Below are 18,748 nucleotides of genomic sequence, written 5' to 3' on the forward strand. Positions count from 1 at the left end.
GTCACTGGACAACTTTCCTGTGCTTTTCTGTCTTGTTTATGCTTATAGTTTAAATTCACAACCCCAATCTCTTTCCAAAAAAGTTTATAGATGCTTATAAAATTCTAATAAAGATAATAAATTAGGATCAGAAACAAGGTTTAAAAGGATCACACGGACATCCAGATCTGTGGGGTTTTTGAGGGTAAAACGTAGGCACTGAGCTTCCTGGCAGCCAGAATATCAGTCACAAAAAGGAACATGAAATGGGAAAGGAGGAAGGCATTCTGCAAGGAGCAGAAAGCTTGCATTTGAGGAAGTCATTCATTATCCCTACGGCATTTTTTTTTTTTATGTTGCATGGTAGGGGTCACAGTTCATTATTTTTCTATGTGAGATCCTGTTAGTGCCACACCATTTGTTGAATTTTTGTTTGTTTGGTTTTGTTTGTTTTGCTTGTTCGTTTTTTGGGAAGTGCATGAACTGGGACTCGAACCTGGGTGTCCAGTATGGCAGGCGAGAACTCTACCACTGAGCTCCCCTTGCACCCCAATTCATAGGGCATTTTACAGCAAATGTAAAAGTGGGTTTCCCTGCGGAAAGCTCAGTTGAGTAGAGACAGCCCTCCTTGATGTTGCTAAGGCATACACCCCGATGGTGAGTCTGCAGGATTTGGAGACTGTTTTTCAGCCTCACTTGGAGGTAGCAGGATGGGCCCAAAGACCCTTGATTCTCCTCGGTGGGGAAGGTGGGGTCTGGGTTTGTGGCTTGCAGGATTCAGGGCCTCTTCCCCTCCTGTGCATCCCCTGGTTACCTTTTTTTATGTTGTTTCCATCTGGTTCAGATTGGCAGGGTCCCATATGGCTTTGGGGCTGATGGCTGAGCACAGATTTTTGAAAGGTTTGTGTTTGCAAACATCTCTATCCACGCTGCGTAAGTGACCTTGCCCTTGGCCACGTTTTGTGGGCTCGGGGGTTCTGACTCAGGAAAATCACTGGTGCTAAAGCTAGGCAGGATAACCTTGAAGAAAATCGCAGTTTTGTTCATGGGCCTAATGACTTGGGATGTGTTGGTCTAGGCTATCTGAAAGTCTGGAATTTCATTAGTACAGGGCTCTGACAGGTCAAGTTTCAAAGCTCTGAGCAGCATCCCCGGAGTTCAAAGGGCTAGTCACCACTCACTGAATCCCTGGGCTGCATCCAGGCCAGCGACAAAGCATCCTCATATGCCTTTGTCAACCTCTGTTAGATCTTCTTGCTTGTGACCTTCTCACTGGCTATGAAACAGTAGGCGAGTGAATTTACTCTCTAAGGCACGGAATGTCAATTGCATACTCAATATTCTCTCTTCCCTGCGGCCCCGCCACTAGCAGAGGTGGCCTGGACTTGGCGCTCCCTCTTATCCAATGGCTCCCTGTCTATTCTTCTTTGGGGGAATCATCCCCCCACCCCTACCCTCAGCCCTCCTGGCTCAGACAGAGCCTGTGGCCTCCAGCCCAGCTCCCCTGATGGCCATGTGACCAGGCTTGGCCAATCACAGAACGTCACACCTCTGTCTGCAACAACTTGCAGGTTAAAGGAGGCACACAGGACTCAACAGTGAGGTTGTTCTGGTACTTTTGCTGTTAAATAGGTGGTCTCTTTCTCTTGGACTGCTAGGCTGGAAAGACGTCAGCTTGAAGCTGTTGGCGATTTTTGCAACCCCATGAAGAGATCCTGTTTGAGAATGAGGTCAGGCCTGGGAAAAGTAGCCAAAAGACGGCAAGAGACAGGTTCCAAATAGTAGCAGCTGGGCTCCTGGATCCAGCTGTGCATGAAGCCTGAACTTTGCAATTTTGTGATCCAATTAATTCCCTTATGTGCGTAAGTCAATTTGATGTGGGTTCTTGACACTGCAACTAAAAAAATACTGATGCATCAATCTAGGCGGTAAGAGGGCTGGGTTGGGAGGAAGCTGAAAGAGTCAGAAAACCTAGGCTCTATCTCTACAATCTCAGGGTAGGATGGGAGCCTAGAGGTCACTTCCGAGTCATCTGGTTCAACCAGCAGTCCCCTCTTGTCCTTTACCTCATCGCTGACAGGTGATCAGCTTCTGCTTGCATGCCTCTCTCTGGGTAGACTATTTTATTTCAGGACAACTCTCATGGTTAGAAAGTAAGGCAGAATGCCCGTCAATAAGGAAGTGGAATAAACAAAATGCAGTCTTGCCTCTTTCCTTTCCCTCCTTCAGTGTCTTTTCCACACAGTAGCCAGAATGCTCCACTTTAAGTCAGGTAGTGTTGCTTCCTGCTCAGAAACCTCCAGTGGCTCCCATCTCATGTGGGGGAAAAGTAAAGTCCTCCCCAGAGCTTAGAAGGCCTAAGCAGGATTTGACCTGCAACTTGTCTGACCCTATTGCCTACTTTCTCTGCCCCCCTCGCTCACTCTACCCAGGCACACTGGCCGCATTGCATTTTCTGGAACATGCCCAGCCTGATTCCATACCGAGGCCTTTGTATTTCCCATTGCCTGGCATAAACTCCCTTTCCCCAGGCTGCTTCCTCCAAGTCTTTATCAAGGTTACTGTACTGGGTTAGCGTCTCCCAAATCCATAGGGTCTCTGCAGATGTAATCAAGTTAGATGAGGTCATACTGGATTAGGCTGTACATCCAAATAACTGGTGTTCTTATAAGTAGAGGGAAATTTGGACCCAATGACACAGACATGCAGGGGGAAGGCCATGTGATGATGGAGGCAGAAATGAGAGTGACTCTTCTACAAGCCAAGGAACGCCAAGGTTTGCTGGCCACCAGCAGCAGTGAGAAGGGGCAAGGAAGGAGTCTTCTCTAGAGCCTTCGGAGGCAGCATGGCCCTTCTAATCTCTGGATTTTGGACTACTAGCTTATAAAACTGTAAGAGGATAAATTCCTGTTGTTTTAAGCCATCCGGTTTCTGGGATTTTGTAATAGTAGCCCTAGGAAACTAAGGCAATTAGCTTTGCTTCAAATGGCATCTTGATGCCCCACTTAATATTGTAAACCCCCCCGCCTCAGCATCTGCTGCCCCCTTTACTCTATGTTATTTTTCACCATCTGACACATTATGTAGTTTACTTATTTTTTTTCCTTGTCCCTCGTTCTTCAAGGTTAGGGAATTTTCATCTTGATTGCTCATTCCAGTCCCTAGGACAGTGCCTGACACACAGTAGGTGCTCATTATATACTGGCTGAATGGACTGACTGATGACTCGATCTTAGAACGGGGCCTGGCATACACTAAGCTCTCAGACAACACCTACTGTGTGAGTGACTAACCCAGCCTACTCCTGTGCCAGCACAAGGTGAGGAGGGGCCAGTTCTTCTTGCTTTGGAGCCACGGGGCTCCTGTGCCAGACAGACCAATGGAGGGGCCCATCCAAGACCTGGGCTTTGAAGCAAAATGGATATGTTCAACCTCTCCTAACACCCACTGACTGTGGCTGGAGGGAGAGGTGGAAGAGATCGATATGAAGATTGGCTTTGGAGGGAAGGAAAAGAAGAAAAGGACTTTGCTACTTTGTAGTAGAGGTAGCCACATGTGTCCCATGCACTAGCAGGTCATGCACCAGTGTCCCATGCACTAGCAGACCATGCACCAGTGTCCCATGCACTAGCAGGCCATGCACCAGTGTCCCATGCACTAGCAGACCATGCACCAGTGTCCCATGCACTAGCAGGCCATGCACCAGTGTCCCATGCACTAGCAGACCATGCACTAGCAGGCCATGCACTAGTGTCCCATGCACTAGCAGGCCATGCACTAGTGACCCATGCACTAGCAGACCATGCACTAACAGGCCATGCACCAATGTCACATGCATTAGCAGGCCATGTACCAGTGTTACATGCACTAGCAGGCCATGCACCAATGTCCCATGCACTAGCAGACCATGCACTAGCAGGCCAGTTTTTGCATCCCTGCTCCCTGTTCTTCCCCTTGAGCCACAGGTGTGGATTCCCACACTGAGGCCTTGTTTGCAGAGATGCCCAGCTCCTGACATCCTGGAAGTTTCTGCCAGACAATCTTTCACGTCTGGTGCCAACCATTACTTTAGGCGCTGGAGCTGTAACAGTGAAGCAGGCAGATGAAAAAACTTGCCCTCATGGAGCTAACATTCTAGGGCATGGGAAGAATAGTGAACAAGATAAATAAGTAAAATGGATAGTGTTTTTGATGGCTCTAAACGCTAAGGAAAAAAATAATTTAGAAAAGGGATAAGAGACATTAGTTATGGGATTGATATATATTGACATTTGGTGAAGGAGCAAGCCATATGGTTACATAGAAGAGGAGTGTGCCAAGAAAATGGAATAGCCAGTGCAAAGGCCCCGAGTTAGGAACATACTTGGAGATTCTGAAGAATAGCAGGGGGTCCAAGATCGTTGGATGAGTGAGGGAGGGGGGAGTTAGTGGGAGGTGAGGACAAAGAGAGAGAGGTGATGGGGGCAGGGAGTAGGAACTATTATGACAGTTGAAATCTTCTGAGTGAGATTGGAAGCTGCTGAAAGACCTTGAGCAAGGGAATTGCATGATGGCTTCCATGCTGTTGGGTGAAGAGATAGAAGGACAAAAACAGGGAGGCAAGTTAGGAGGCGGTGGTAGTCACCCAGGGCAGAGATGCCTGTGGTTTTGGATCAGGGTGGCAGTGGTGGGTGATGTGTGCACTCACTCATTAATTCTCCCCAAAGGTCTTTCATTCGGAAATCACTTGTTGAAAACCTATGTTTGCCAGGCACTGCTCTGGGTCCTGGGGATGGTGGCAGGCAAGACTTTGCTGCCAACAAGAAGCTTACCATCTAGTAAGCAGGGTACAGGGAAAGACTCAATTAGTAGGGTGGCCACCTTGTCCTGGTTTGCCTGGGTCTGTCTCAGTTCTAGCACTGAGAGCCACATGTCCCAGGAAGCGTCTCCATCCTGGGCAAACCAGAATGGCTGGCCACTCTAAATATGGAGGTGCTTGTTTCAGATAGCAAAGAGTTTGGTGAGAGATGGCCAAGCTCCAACCCACCCACCATCTTCCCTGATGGTCAACCTCCCGTTGTTTACAGATGGAGAGGCTGAGGTCAACATGAGAGGGCATGTGCCCAAGTTCATGAGACTAATTAGTGGCAAACTGGGAATAAAACTCAGGTCTCGGATTTTAGAGTCTGAGGAAATCAGAATCTGGAGGATGGGAAGCAGGAAAACTGATAAGCACCAACGAGAAGCAGAAGAAGTTTGCAGTGAGAAGCTGGAACAGAAGGGAGAGCCCAAAAGCAGGCCCAGTTTTGGTGGGTGACAGATGAGATATTGTAAATCAGCGGGACTCAAAGGACTATTCACTAAATGGAGAATTATTTATACATATGGGACAGAAAACAAATTCCTACCACATAGCATACACACAAATCAGATCTAGGTGGGTAAAGAAACTGAATGTGAAAAGGCAAGACTTTCATACAATGAGAAAACACAAATCAAGTTCTTCAAGTTTCAGATTGTTTCAAGTTTCAGAAAAAATACCTTCAATATAACAGTATTGGGCCACGGTGGCTCAGCAGGTAAGAGTGCTTGCCTGCCATGCTTGAGGACCCGGGTTCGATTTCCGGTGCCCGCCCATGTAAAAAAAAAAAAAAATATATATATATATATAAAACAGCATTTACATAAAATTTAAAAGCACACAGGGCGTACGGAAGATTTCCTAAACTAGCCACAATAAGCACAAACTGTAAAGGAAAAGACCAATACATGTGGCTACATTAAAACTACTTTTATACTTCTATGCAACCATAAACAAAGTGAAACAAAGTGAAAAGAAACTAGAGAGTAGAAAAAAATCTTTACAATGGATATAAAAACAACTGTTTCTGGATTAGTATACAGAATATATGAAGAACTACAAAACGGTATAAAAAGAAATACAAACTCAGCAGAGAAATGAGCAAAGAATATGAACTAGGAACTCTGAGAAGAATCCCCAATGCTCATTAACACTTAGAAGATGCCCAGTCACATCAGTAAGGCAGGTACTGCAGATTCAAATAAGGAGACACAATTTCTCCCCCATCAGATGGGCAAAAATGAAAACTCTGTCAATATCAAGTGTTGGTAAGATGTGGAGCTAGAGGAATATTTACTCTTCAGGTGGGAGCATGAATTGGTAGAATCCCTTTGGGGAATAATTTAGGGTATCAAGTAAGGTTGAAGAGGCACATGCCCTAAGACCCAGCAATTTTGCGGCTAGATTCCAAGAGAAACTCACACATATGAAATATTCAAGGTTGTAGACTGCAGCATTTATTGTTAAAGTGTGAAAACTAGGAACAACTTAAATGTCCATCAACAGGAATAATGTATGAACGAATTATAAAAAGTTGTACAGTAGCATACTATACCATACTCTCACTATGATAACAGCTAAAATTTAAAAGCACACAAAACATGGGCATAGAGACAAATATAGTAAAACATTACAAACCATTCATATACAATATAAACACCAAATTCAGGGTTCATGGACATCAAATTCAGGTGTTTCCCTTTCTGTGGGGAAGGAAGGGGAACATTATTGGGGAACGGTGCAGCTTCAAACATATTTGTAATGTTAAAAAATATATACGTGAAGCAAACATGGCGAAATGTTAAGGTTTGGCAAAGCAGGTGGGTTCACAGTTGTTTCCTTTATTATTCCCTGTGATTTTCAGGTTGCTTCACATAGCCTATTATAAACAATAAGCTTGTGGTTGGGAAATCCCCGGAGGGCAGAACCTCCTCTCCTACCTTCTTCTGCAGCCTTAAGCTCATGTTTGTTAGAATGTCCCGTTTTTCCACTTAAGCGTCCTTGTCCAGGTATTTATCCTGCTATTTCCTACTTGCTGCCGCAGTCTCACCTAGTGCTCGGGGCCACCTGCCCTGTTAGGATTTAGGGACTGGACAGGGTGGGAGCTTTCTCTTCCTTAGGAAGGCTGCATGATGTGGTGGCCAAGAACACATGCTCTGGGTTCCAGGGCCCACCCTGCCTCTTCCAGACTGTGTGTCCTCGGGCCAGCAGGGGACCTTCTCTGGTCCCTAAAGTCCTCCCCTGTAGAATGGGCATAATAAGAGTACACTCCTCCCAGAGAGGACATAGCTTTGGAGGGGTCAGAAGCTTATACAGTTTTGGAGGATCTCTTTAAGAAAAAATATTTTAAACTATGAATAAAAACTAAGTACAGACATGAATATTTATTCGAAAGGGATCAGTGCAAATAAAAAGCCCTGAAGCTTAAGCTTCAGAAGCTTTGTGGTAAATGCCTCCCCGCCCCTCTATGCCCACCTAATAGAGCTGTGATGTGGTGCTCTAAAAGCCTCAGACCCGGCAGCAGAGCAAGTGGACGGAAGGAAGTGGAGGCTGTTGGTGGCGATGATGACGACAGCAATAACAACTGTCAGCACAGACTCAGGTAGCTGCTAATTGTCTAAGGAGTAGAGCCCAGCTACAGATCCTTCGGGTGCAAATCCTAGCCCTGCCATCAGCAAATGTTGGAGGATTCAGAGAAGTCATTTATTTTCTCTGTGCCCGGATTAGTTTATCTTTGCAGAATGTGTGAGTAGCTTTCAAGAGAGACTGCAGGGGAGACTGTGGGAAGATGGCCAAGCAGGGACTGCAGGACCCAGTCCTTCCACCAAAACAACTATTCAACAGGCAGGAACTGTCTGAAACATATTTTGAAATTCCGGAGGCCAGAAGAACACTGAATAGCAGCATCTAGGGGAGAGCGGGAGGAAGAGAATGATAAAATATGGTAGAGAACAGTAAATTGCTCTCTCCCTGCAGCAGCTACCAGGTCCCCCACCCTCTTGCAGCTGGTTGCCATGGGGTCCATCCCCTGGCAAGTTTTCTGTGATAGAAAGGGGCATAAAAATCCTCTTCCTCAAGACCAGGGACAGGAACGGCCCATCACCGATCATGGCTTTTGACTAGCAGCTTTGGATTGCTGGGGTCCTGGCTCTGAGGGTAGCCATCGCTTCAACCCACCCTGGACAAGGTCAGTGGCAGCTATTGTTTCAAACTGCCTTGGAAGGGGTGGACGCAGTGGAGACTTAAAGATGCTGCTTCCTCAGGGCTGTGGAGGACAGTCAGCTGAAGGGCTGCATTTGCTTGGCAGGCCAGGAAAACTCAGTTTTGGGGAGCCATTGGAGAAGCTCTTGGCGTCCTTCCTGATCCCAATCCCAGGGCACTATGGAGTTGGTCTGCGCCCCTTTGTGGGGCCTGGCCCTGTGTGGGCTGGGAAAGACTGACCTGGGAAAGTCCTCTCCGCTGTGCCCCTCCTCCCAGAATCTACCCTCCAGGCAAAAGCAGTTTGAGATGATAAAACGGAAGGAATATAAAACCTATAAAGATGGACAGTCTCGGGCAAAGGCCTGCCATCTTCAAGCACCGAGGCGAGGCAGGTCTGTCTCCTGAGCTCCAAAACAACCAACAAGCAAAAGCACAACGAACAAGCACAAGACAGAGGCCCAGGAAGACAGGGAAAACCCTGAACGGTGCATTCGCCTTGGGTTGACCTTCCTGATAGGAGGGCTGGAGTTCAAGAAAATCTCTGTCTGACCACCAGCTGGTTACAAATCAAGAAACAGATTTCTCAAGGAATAAATCCCAGAGTAAATATTTATTTATTTAAATATTTAAAATATTAAAATGTACAGTATGCCACAAAAAATGACAAGACAAACAAACAGGAAATGATGGCCTGTCCAAAGGAGGAGGATAAAAACCCAGAAAACACCAATTAAGAAGACTAGAAGGTGGACACACCAAACAAAAACTTCAAAAAAGCTCATCATGCTGAAAGAAATGAGTGAAAATACAGAGAAATAACTAAAGGACATTAGGAAAACAATGAATGAACAATGTAAGAGTCTTAGTAAAGAGACAGAAATTTTAAAAAGAACAAAACAGAACTCCTGGCATTGAAAACCACAATAACTAAAATGACAAATGCCCAGGAGGGTTTCAAGCACAGATTGGAGCTGGCAGAAGAAAGAATCCATAAACTTGAAGAGAACACTTGAAATAAGTCAGGCTGAGGAGTAGAAAGAAAAAAGAATTATTAAAAGTGAAAACAGCCTAAACACCTCTGGGACATCACCAAGCTCACACACATATACATTATGGAGTCCCAAAAGGAGAATAAAGCGAGAAGGTGGCAGAACGGATATTCAAAGAAATAATGACAGAGAACTACCCAAATTTAGCCAAATACGTGAATATGCATATCTAAGAAGAGAAAAGCAACATGTTACATAAGGGAACCTCAATTAGATTGTGTGCTGATTCTTCATCAGAAACTATGCAGGCAAGAAGGCAATGGCTTGAAATACTTAAAGTGCTGAAGAAAAACAACTGCTAGCCAAGAATTTTATATCCATCAAGACTTTCTTTCAAAAACGAGGGATAGATTAAAACATTGTCAGATAAACAAAAGCAGAGGGAGTTCATGACCTCTAGACATGTCCTACAAGCAAAGCTAAAGGGAGTTCTTCAGACTGAAAGGAAAGGACACAACAAAGGGGCTCAAAGAAGCACAAAGAAATAAAGAGCTGTGGTAAAGTTAACCATTTGGGTAATTATACATGCCAGTATTATTTTAGAGCATTGTTCGGTATGTTATTCCACTTCTTACTTTCTACAGTGTTAAAATGTAAATGCATAAAAACTAATGATAAAGCTTAGGTTTTGGAATACAATGTACCAAAATACAAGTGATAAGAAGTACAAAAAAAAGGTGGGGAGGTAGATGGGTACAGAAAAACTACACTTACACACTATTGAAGTTAGGTTGATATAAAACCAAATATTACTGTTATATATTTAGGATGTTAAATTTTAATCCCATTTTAACTACAAGGAATATGGATAAAATTTTATCCAGATAGAAATGAGAAGACACTCAGCATGGTGCAACGCTTAAAATCAAATAAATATAAAAGTAGGCATTAACAGAAGTGAGGGACAAAAAGGTATAAGACTTACAAAGGTTAAAGAGCAAAATGGCAGAAGAAAATCCTGTATTATCAGTTGTGACTTTTTTTAAAAAAATATGCTTTTTATTTATTTATTTTTTCATTCATATGAAAAATTTTTTTAAATTTTTTTATTAATCAAAAAAAAGAAAAGAAATTAACACAACATTTAGAAATCATTCCATTCTACACATGCACTCAGTAATTAGTATCATCACATAGATGTATGATCATCATTTCTTAGTACATTTGCATCGATTTAGGAAAAGAACTAGCAAAACAGCAGAAAAAGATATAGAATGTTAATATAGAGAAGAGAATTAAAATAATAATACTAATAAAATATATATATATATATAAAAAGGAAAAAGAAAAAAAACAAAAACAAAAGATACAAACACACAAACAAACAAAAAACCATATTTCAGGTGCAGCTTCATTCAGTGTTCCAACCTAGTTACATTACCCTTAGGTATTATTGTGCTGTCCATTTTTGAGTTTTTGTATCTAGTCCTGTTGCACAGTCTGTATTCCTTCAGCTCCAATTACCCATTATCTTACCCTGTTTCTAACTCCTGCTGGTCTCTGTTACCAATGATATATTCCAAGCTGATTCTCGAATGTCGGTTCACATCAGCGGGACCATACAGTATTTGTCCTTTAGTTTTGGGCTAGACTCACTCAGCATAATGTTCTCTAGGTCCATCCATGTTATTACATGCTTCATAAGTTTAGTCTGTCTTAAAGCTGCATAATATTCCATCGTAGGTATACGCCACAGTTTGTTTAGCCACTCGTCTGTTGATGGACATTTTGGCTGTTTCCATCTCTTTGCAATTGTAGATAATGCTGCTATAAACACTGGTGTGCAAATGTCCGTCTGTGTCTTTGCCCTTAAGTCCTTTGAGTAGATACCTAGCAGTGGTATTGCTTGGTCGTAATCCATTCTGCCATTCTATGTCTTTTGATTGGGAAATTCAGTCCATTAACTTTTAGTGTTATTACTATTTGGATAATATTTTCCTCTACCATTTTGGCTTTTGTATTACATATATCATATCTGATTTTCCTTCTTTCTACACTTTACTCCATACCTCTCTCTTCTGTCTTTTCGTATCTGACTCTAGTGCTCCCTTTAGTATTTCTTGCAGAGCTGGTCTCTTGGTCACAAATTCTCTCAGTGACTTTTTGTCTATAAATGTTTTAATTTCTCCTTCATTTTTGAAGGACAATTTTGCTGGATATAGGAGTCTTGGTTGGCAGTTTTTCTCTTTTAGTAATTTAAATATATCATCCCACTGTCTTCTAGCTTCCATGGTTTCTGCTGAGAAATCTACACATAGTCTTATTGGGTTTCCCTTGTATGTGATAGATTGTTTTTCTCTTGCTGCTTTCAAGATCCTCTCTTTCTCTTTGACCTCTGACATTCTAACTAGTAAGTGTCTTGGAGAATGCCTATTTGGGTCTAATCTCTTTGGGGTGCGCTGCACTTCTTGGATCTGTAATTTTAGGTCTTTCATAAGAGTTGGGAAATTTTCAGTGATAATTTCTTCCATTAGTTTTTCTCCTCCTTTTCCCTTCTCTTCTCCTTCTGGGACACCCACAACACGTATATTTGTGTGCTTCATATTGTCATTCAGTTCCCTGATTCCCTGCTCAAGTTTTTCCATTCTTTTCCCTATAGTTTCTGTTTCTTTTTGGAATTCAGATGTTCCATCCTCCATTTCACTAATTGTAGCTTCTGTCTCTTTAGATCTACCATTGTAGGTATCCATTGTTTTTTCCATTTTTTCTTCTTTGTCCTTCACTCCCACATGTTCTGTGATTTGTTTTTTCAGATTTTCTATTTCTTCTTTTTGTTCAGCCCATGTCTTCTTCATGTCCTCCCTCAATTTATTGATTTGGTTTTTGAAGAGTTTTTCCATTTCTGTTCGTATATTCAGCATTAGTTGTCTCAGCTCCTGTATCTCATTTGAACTATTGGTTTGTTCCTTTGACTGGGCCATATCTTCAATTTTTCGAGCGTCATCCATTATTTTCTGCTGGTGTCTGGGCATTTGATCAGATTTCCCTGGGTGTGGGACCCAGCTGGTTGAAAGCTTTTTCTGTGGAATCTCTGGGCTCTGTTTTTCTTTTCCTGCCCAGTAGGTGGCGCTCGTGGCGGTCGTTTGTCTGCGGGGCGGTCAGCCCGGGAAACCGTGCATGGAGGCAGGGGTCGCTGGCCGCGGCTTGGGGGAGTGCCGGTCCAAATTGCCCAGCTGGCCCGAGACGCCAAGCGTGACGGGAGGGCCCCGTTATCCAATGTTCCCAGTCAGACCGGGGAGCCACATGCGTGGAGGGGACCCCAGTCGCCAGCCGCCCCGGCCAGGAAAACGTGCGCCCCTCGGGTATCTCACCGCAGCAGATTCTCCCTGCCCGTTCAGCTGTTCCAGAATGGGGTACGCTGTCTTTTTGGTCTCTGTCGTGACTCCGGGAGCTGTTTCGTGCTGTTTCTGTTTCTTTAGTTGCTTTTCTGGAGGAGGAACTAAGACCCGCGCGTCTTACTAAGCCGCCATCTTTTCCGGAAGTCCATCAGTTGTGACTTTAAATGTAAATGGATTAAACTCTAAATGTAAAAGGCAGAAACTGGTCAGATGGATTAAAAAAGCATGACCCAAGTATATGCTGTCTTCAATTCACCTTAAAGTCAAAGATACAAGTAGGCTGAAGGTAAAAGAATGGAAGAAAATATTTACCACGCAAGCAGGAACAAAAAAAACGAGCTGAGGTGGCTAAACTAATACAGGATTTAAAAGACTTTAAGTTTGAAGAAGCTGAAGCTGTTAAACTTATCTTGGGGAAAACCCCTCAAAACTGGTTTATTTGGTATTGTGGAACCTCTTATTGCTTTCAACACACAATTAGTAATCAGCTGTTTTGTATACATGTTTTCAGTTTTTATTTCAACAAACAAGCACTGTAATTATAGCTATTAGAATAAAATCTCAATTATTTTTAAAAAAGACTTTAAGTGAAAAGCAGTTATAAGGGACAAAGATGGCCATTACATATTGATAAAAGGGCAATTCAACAGGAAGACATAACAATTATAAATATATATGTACCTAATAGTGCCATAATATATGAAACAAATACTGACAGGTTTGAAGGGAGATATGGATGATTCCACATTAATAGTGGGAGAATGTAACACACCACTTTCAACAATGAATAAAAATATCTAGTCAGAAGGTCCATAAGGAAGTACAAATCTTGAATGATATTCTAAACCAACTAAATTTAACAGAAACATATAGAACACTTCACCCAACAAAAACAGAACACACCTTCTTCAAGTGAACGTGGATCATTCTCCAGCACAGACCAAATGCTGGGTCACAAAACAAGTATCAATAAATTTAAAAATATTGAAATCACATTTCAGTGTACATTTTCTGATCACAATATAATGACGGCAGAAATCAATAATGGAGGGAGAAATGGAAATTCACAACTAAGTGGAAATTAACATACTCTTACACAACCAATCAATGGGTTGAAGAGGAAATCAGAAACCAAATTAGGAAATATTTGGAGGTGAGTGAAAATGAAAGTACAATATATCAAAACTTACAGGAGGCAGCCAAGGAAGTGCTGTGGGGTAATTTATAGCTCTAAATGTTTATATTAGGAAAGAAGAAAGACTTCAAATCGGAGACCACATGTTAAAACTTGAAAAACTAGAAAAAGAAGAGCAAAGTAAACTCCAACAGAGCAGAAGAAACGAAATAACAATTAGAGATAAATAGGGAAAAAAAAGTGGAGAGAATCAACAAAATCAAAAGCTGGTTCTTTGAAAAGATCAATAAAATTGACAAATCTTTAGCTAGACTGATCAAAAAGAGAAAGGCTACAAATAAAGAAAATGAAAAATGAAAAGAAGGACATTACTACTTCCTCCACTGAAATAAAAAGGACTATAAGAGGACACTAAGAAGAACTTTTATGCCAATAAATGAGATAACAGATGAAATGGGCAAAAGCTTAGAAACACACAAACTACCTACATATTGACTCAAGAAGAAATGGAAGCTCTCAACAAACGCATTACAGTAAATAGATCGAATCAGTAATCAAAAATTCCCCAATAAAGAAAAGTCCAGGACCAGATGGCTTCATAAGGGAATTCTACCAAACACTTCAAGAAGACTTAACTTCCACTCTGCTCAAACTTTTCCAAAAAAAGCTAAGAGGAGGGAACATTCATTCTACAAGGCCAACATCATGCTCATATAAAAGCCAGATAAAGATAACACGAGAAAAACAACAACTATAGACCAGTATTCTTATGAATACAGATGCAAAAATCCTCACAAAATACAATAGCATATTAGAGGAATTTTATACCACGATCAAGTGGGATTTATCCTTGGGGTGCAAGGTTGGTTCAACATAAGAAAATCAATAAACGTACTACACCACATTAACACTATGAAGGAAAAAAAAAAACACATGACCATCTCAATTGATGCAATGGCATTTGACAAAATCCAATACCTCTTCTTGATAAATACACTTAGAAAACTTGGAATAGAAGGAAACTTCCTCAGCATGATGAAGGCATACATGAAAAGCCCACAGCTGATATCATACTCAATGGGGAAAGACTGAAAGCTTTCTCTTTCACATCAGGAACAAGGATGCCCACTGTCACCACTGTGATTCACCTTTGTTTTGGAAGTTTAGCCAGAGCAATTAGGGAAGAAAGAGAAAGAAAAGGCATCCAAATTGGGGGTGCACAGGTGGTTCCGTGGTACAATGCTGACCTTCCATGTGGGAGACCTGGGTTTGATTCCCGGACAATGAACCAAATTGGAAAGGAAAAAGTAAAACTTTCCTTATTTTCAGATAGCATGATATTTTCTCTATTTAATCCTGAAAAATCCACAACAAAGCTACGTGAGCTAACAAATGAATTCAGCAAAGTTGTGGGGTACAAGAGCAATATGCAAAAAATCAGTGGTATTTATATAAACTAGCAATAGACAATCTTAAGGGGAAATCAAGAAAAAGTTTCATTTATGACAGCAACAAAAAGAATACATCCTTGTTAAATTTACTCCTAATTTATAAAACATTCCTAAAAGTAATCAAAGAAGATCCAAATAAATAGAAGGACACGGTGTTCATGGACTGGAAGACTAAATATCATTCTGATGACAACCCACACAAAGAAATTTTATAGATTCAATGCAACCCCAATCAAAATCCCACCACCTTCTTTGAAAAAATGGAACAGCCAATCATCAAATTTTTATGGAAGGGTATGGGGCTCCAAATAGCTAAAGCTATCCTGAAAAAGAATGAAGTTGGAAGATTCACACTTCCTGACTAAATTTATTTCCTCTTTGCAAAGCTACAGTAATCAAACCACCATGGTACTGGCACAAGGATAGACATACAGACCAAAGAAATTTAATTGAGAGCTTAGAAATAAACCCTCACATTTATGGCCAACTGATTTTTTAAAAATATTTTTATTGAGAAATCTTCACACACATACAGTCCATTCACAGTGTACAATCTACGGCTCCAATATCATCCCACAGTTGTGGACCATCACCATGATCATTTTAGAACACCTGCATCACTCCAGAAAAAGAAATAAAAAAGAAAAGCTCAAACATCCCATACCCCTTTACCGCTCCCTCTTATTGACCACTAGCATTTCAATCCAACCCAATTTTTTACCCATTATCCCCCTCCACTATTATCTATATTTTATCCTTATTTTTTTACTCATCTGGATAAAAGGAGTATCAGACACAGGTTTTCACAACCACATGGGCACACTGTAAAAGCTATATAGTTATACAAGCATCTTCAAGAATCAAGGCTACTGGAACCCAGCTCAACAGTTTCAGGTACTTACCCCCAGCCATACCAATACACCATAAAACTAAGAAGGGATATCTATATAATGTATAAGAATAACTCCAGGATGACTACTCGACTTTGTTTGAAATCTCTCAGACACTGAAACTTTGTCTTATTTCTCTCTTCTACCTTTTGGTCAAGAAGGCTTTCTCAGTCCCATGGTGATGGGTCTTTCGTGCTTTGAAATTTATTGCTTTTTTTGTACATATGTTATTTTTCACAAAAAGGTTTTTAAAAAGTTGATTGTGATAATAGAAAAATATTTATTCCTTCCAGCCTCCAATGTTCTGAAGCAGCTGGAAGGAAAAATCTGAGATGATGGAATGGTAGCCCATGACAAACTCTGGGATCTGTCCTGTAACCACTTGTTGAAAAGTCTTTGAAAACTACTGATTTTTTCTTTCTTTGCTTTGTATATATATACATATTACACAATAAAAATGAAAAAAAATCCCTAAAAAAATAAAAATGGCTAGAAAGTACATGAAAAGATATACTAGCCATATATTAGCCATCAGGGAAATGCAAATCAAAACCACAGTGAGGGGCACTGTGATGGTGGCTCAGTGGCAGAGTTCCCACCTGCCATGCTGGAGACCTGGGTTCGATTCCCGGTGCCTGCCCATGCAAAACAAAACAAAACAAAACAAAAAACCCACATTGAGATATCATTTCATATCCATTAGAATGGCTGCTATTAAAACAAAACAGAAAGTAAGTGTTGGAGAGGATGTGGAGAAACAGGAAAATTCATTCATTGCTAGTGGCAATGTAGGATTGTGCAGCCCCATGTGGAAGACGGTTTGGTGGTTCCTCAAGAGAGCTAAGTATAGAACAGTCACATGACCCAGCAATTCCACCACTAGGAATATACCCTAAAGTTTGAAAGCAATGGCTTGAACAGGTATTTACACACCAATGTTCACAGCAGCATTACTCTCAATTGCCCAAAGATAGAAGAAACCCAAGGGTCCATCAACCGATGAATAGATAAATAAAATGTGGCACATACTTACGATAGACTATTATTCAGCTATAAAAGGGAATGAAGCCCTGATACATGCGATAACATGGATGAACCTTGAAGACATCATGTTGAGTAAAAAAATAAGCCAGACACAAAATGACAAACATTGGTTGATCTCACTGATTTGAAACAATTTGAATAAGCAAATTCTTAAGGGTTAGAACCTTGAATACAGATTTACCAGGGGACTGGTGGGGAAAGGAAATGGGAAGCTACAGCTTAAAATGTTCAGGGTTCCTATTTGGAATGATAGAACTGCTTTGGTAATGGATGGTGGTGATAGTAGCACAACACTGTGAATGCACTCAACAGCACTGAAATATATATATCCGAGTATGATTTAAAGGAGGAAATGTGAGATTGTATATACGGTAACGTTAAAAAAAAACAAAAAACCTGAAACTGCTCTACAGAACCAGCGAACCCTAAGTTAAACCCTATACTTCACAGCAATTATAAAAATGTGCTATCATGCTATCATCAGTTATAATAAATGTTCCACAATTGTTCTGAACACCCACAATGTCTCTAATAGAGAGAAAAATCAAAAAAGAAAAAAAAAAAAGAAAGACTGGAGGAGGCAAAGAAATCCTTGCCTTCCCTGGACCTTTTCTCCCCTGCTTTTATGGGACAGTTAGCAATTTTGGTTCCCTCCTGAATTTCCACGTGGCAGTTAAGGACAAAGGTGAATGTTCTCAGTGGCCCTCTAAGTGTCCCAAATAAAGAAAGTGATGCTTCAACTGCACATCACAGGTGTTCAGTGGGAAAAACACGAGGCTTTGCCCATCAGTATAACAGGGCCCGAGGCGGAACTCTGACATTCTGTTTTACCATGCATTCATGCATCTGAGAAACCATTATTGAGCACCTACTGTGTGCCTGGCCCTGTGTTAGGAACAGGAGCACGGGAATAGTCATCACCATATTTATACTTTGCTGACTGCTTATGATGTGCAGCCAGGGCTGAGGGCTGTAGAGGAGTTTTCTGACTTCTTTTTTTTATGAAAACCCGACAACACAGGTACTTTCACGAGCTTCTTTCTTTGACAAAGAAACGGGGGAAGTAAGTGATGGTGGCAAGATTTTGCCCAAGGTCAGTCTGACATAGCAGACTGTATTTTCGGAGATGATGCCAGAATATTTCCCATCCCACATGCTCTTCTTACAACATGATATTAACACTCCTCCCCCGGGGTGATAGGAGCTGTGCTGCCTCCCTTTGAACTTGGGCAGGTCTTTGTGACTGACTTGACCTATAGAACACAATGAATTTGAAATGCATGAGTTCAGAGGCCAGGCCATATGGGAGGTTGAAACAGTACCCCAATATAATGACCCGTTCTTAAGCTTAATCCGCGTTCCTGTGTGTATGAACCTGTTTGCAAATAAGACCTTTGAAGATGTATTATGGGTTAAGGTGTGGACTCATTTGTGAATGGATGGATCTTCTAAAATCCGACTTAGGTGTGACCCAATGAATGAGGGCGGTTCTTAACTCATATGCCTTGAGGCCTTATTAAGAGAGGAAGTTCAGACCAGTCCAAGAAGGCTATGCGAAGAAGCCAGAAGTCACTGGAAACACAAGGAGAGAGGGATGGCCCTGTAATGGAGGCAGAGATGCCAGCCCAGGAACCCCAAGGGTTGCTGGCCAGCCAGGACCAGAGTGCTATAGACTTAGCCTCTGAAACTGGGGGACCTGTGAAAATTCCTACTGTGCAGCCAACCAGTGGGTGACATTTGTCATAGCAGCCCTGGCACACTGAGGCAGCCATAACAGGGTGACCCTCTTCTGCTTTGTTTTCTTGGGACGCTGTGATGCAC

This window comes from Tamandua tetradactyla, chromosome 5 (assembly GCF_023851605.1).
Source record: "Tamandua tetradactyla isolate mTamTet1 chromosome 5, mTamTet1.pri, whole genome shotgun sequence".
NCBI classification, from domain to species: domain Eukaryota; kingdom Metazoa; phylum Chordata; class Mammalia; order Pilosa; family Myrmecophagidae; genus Tamandua; species Tamandua tetradactyla.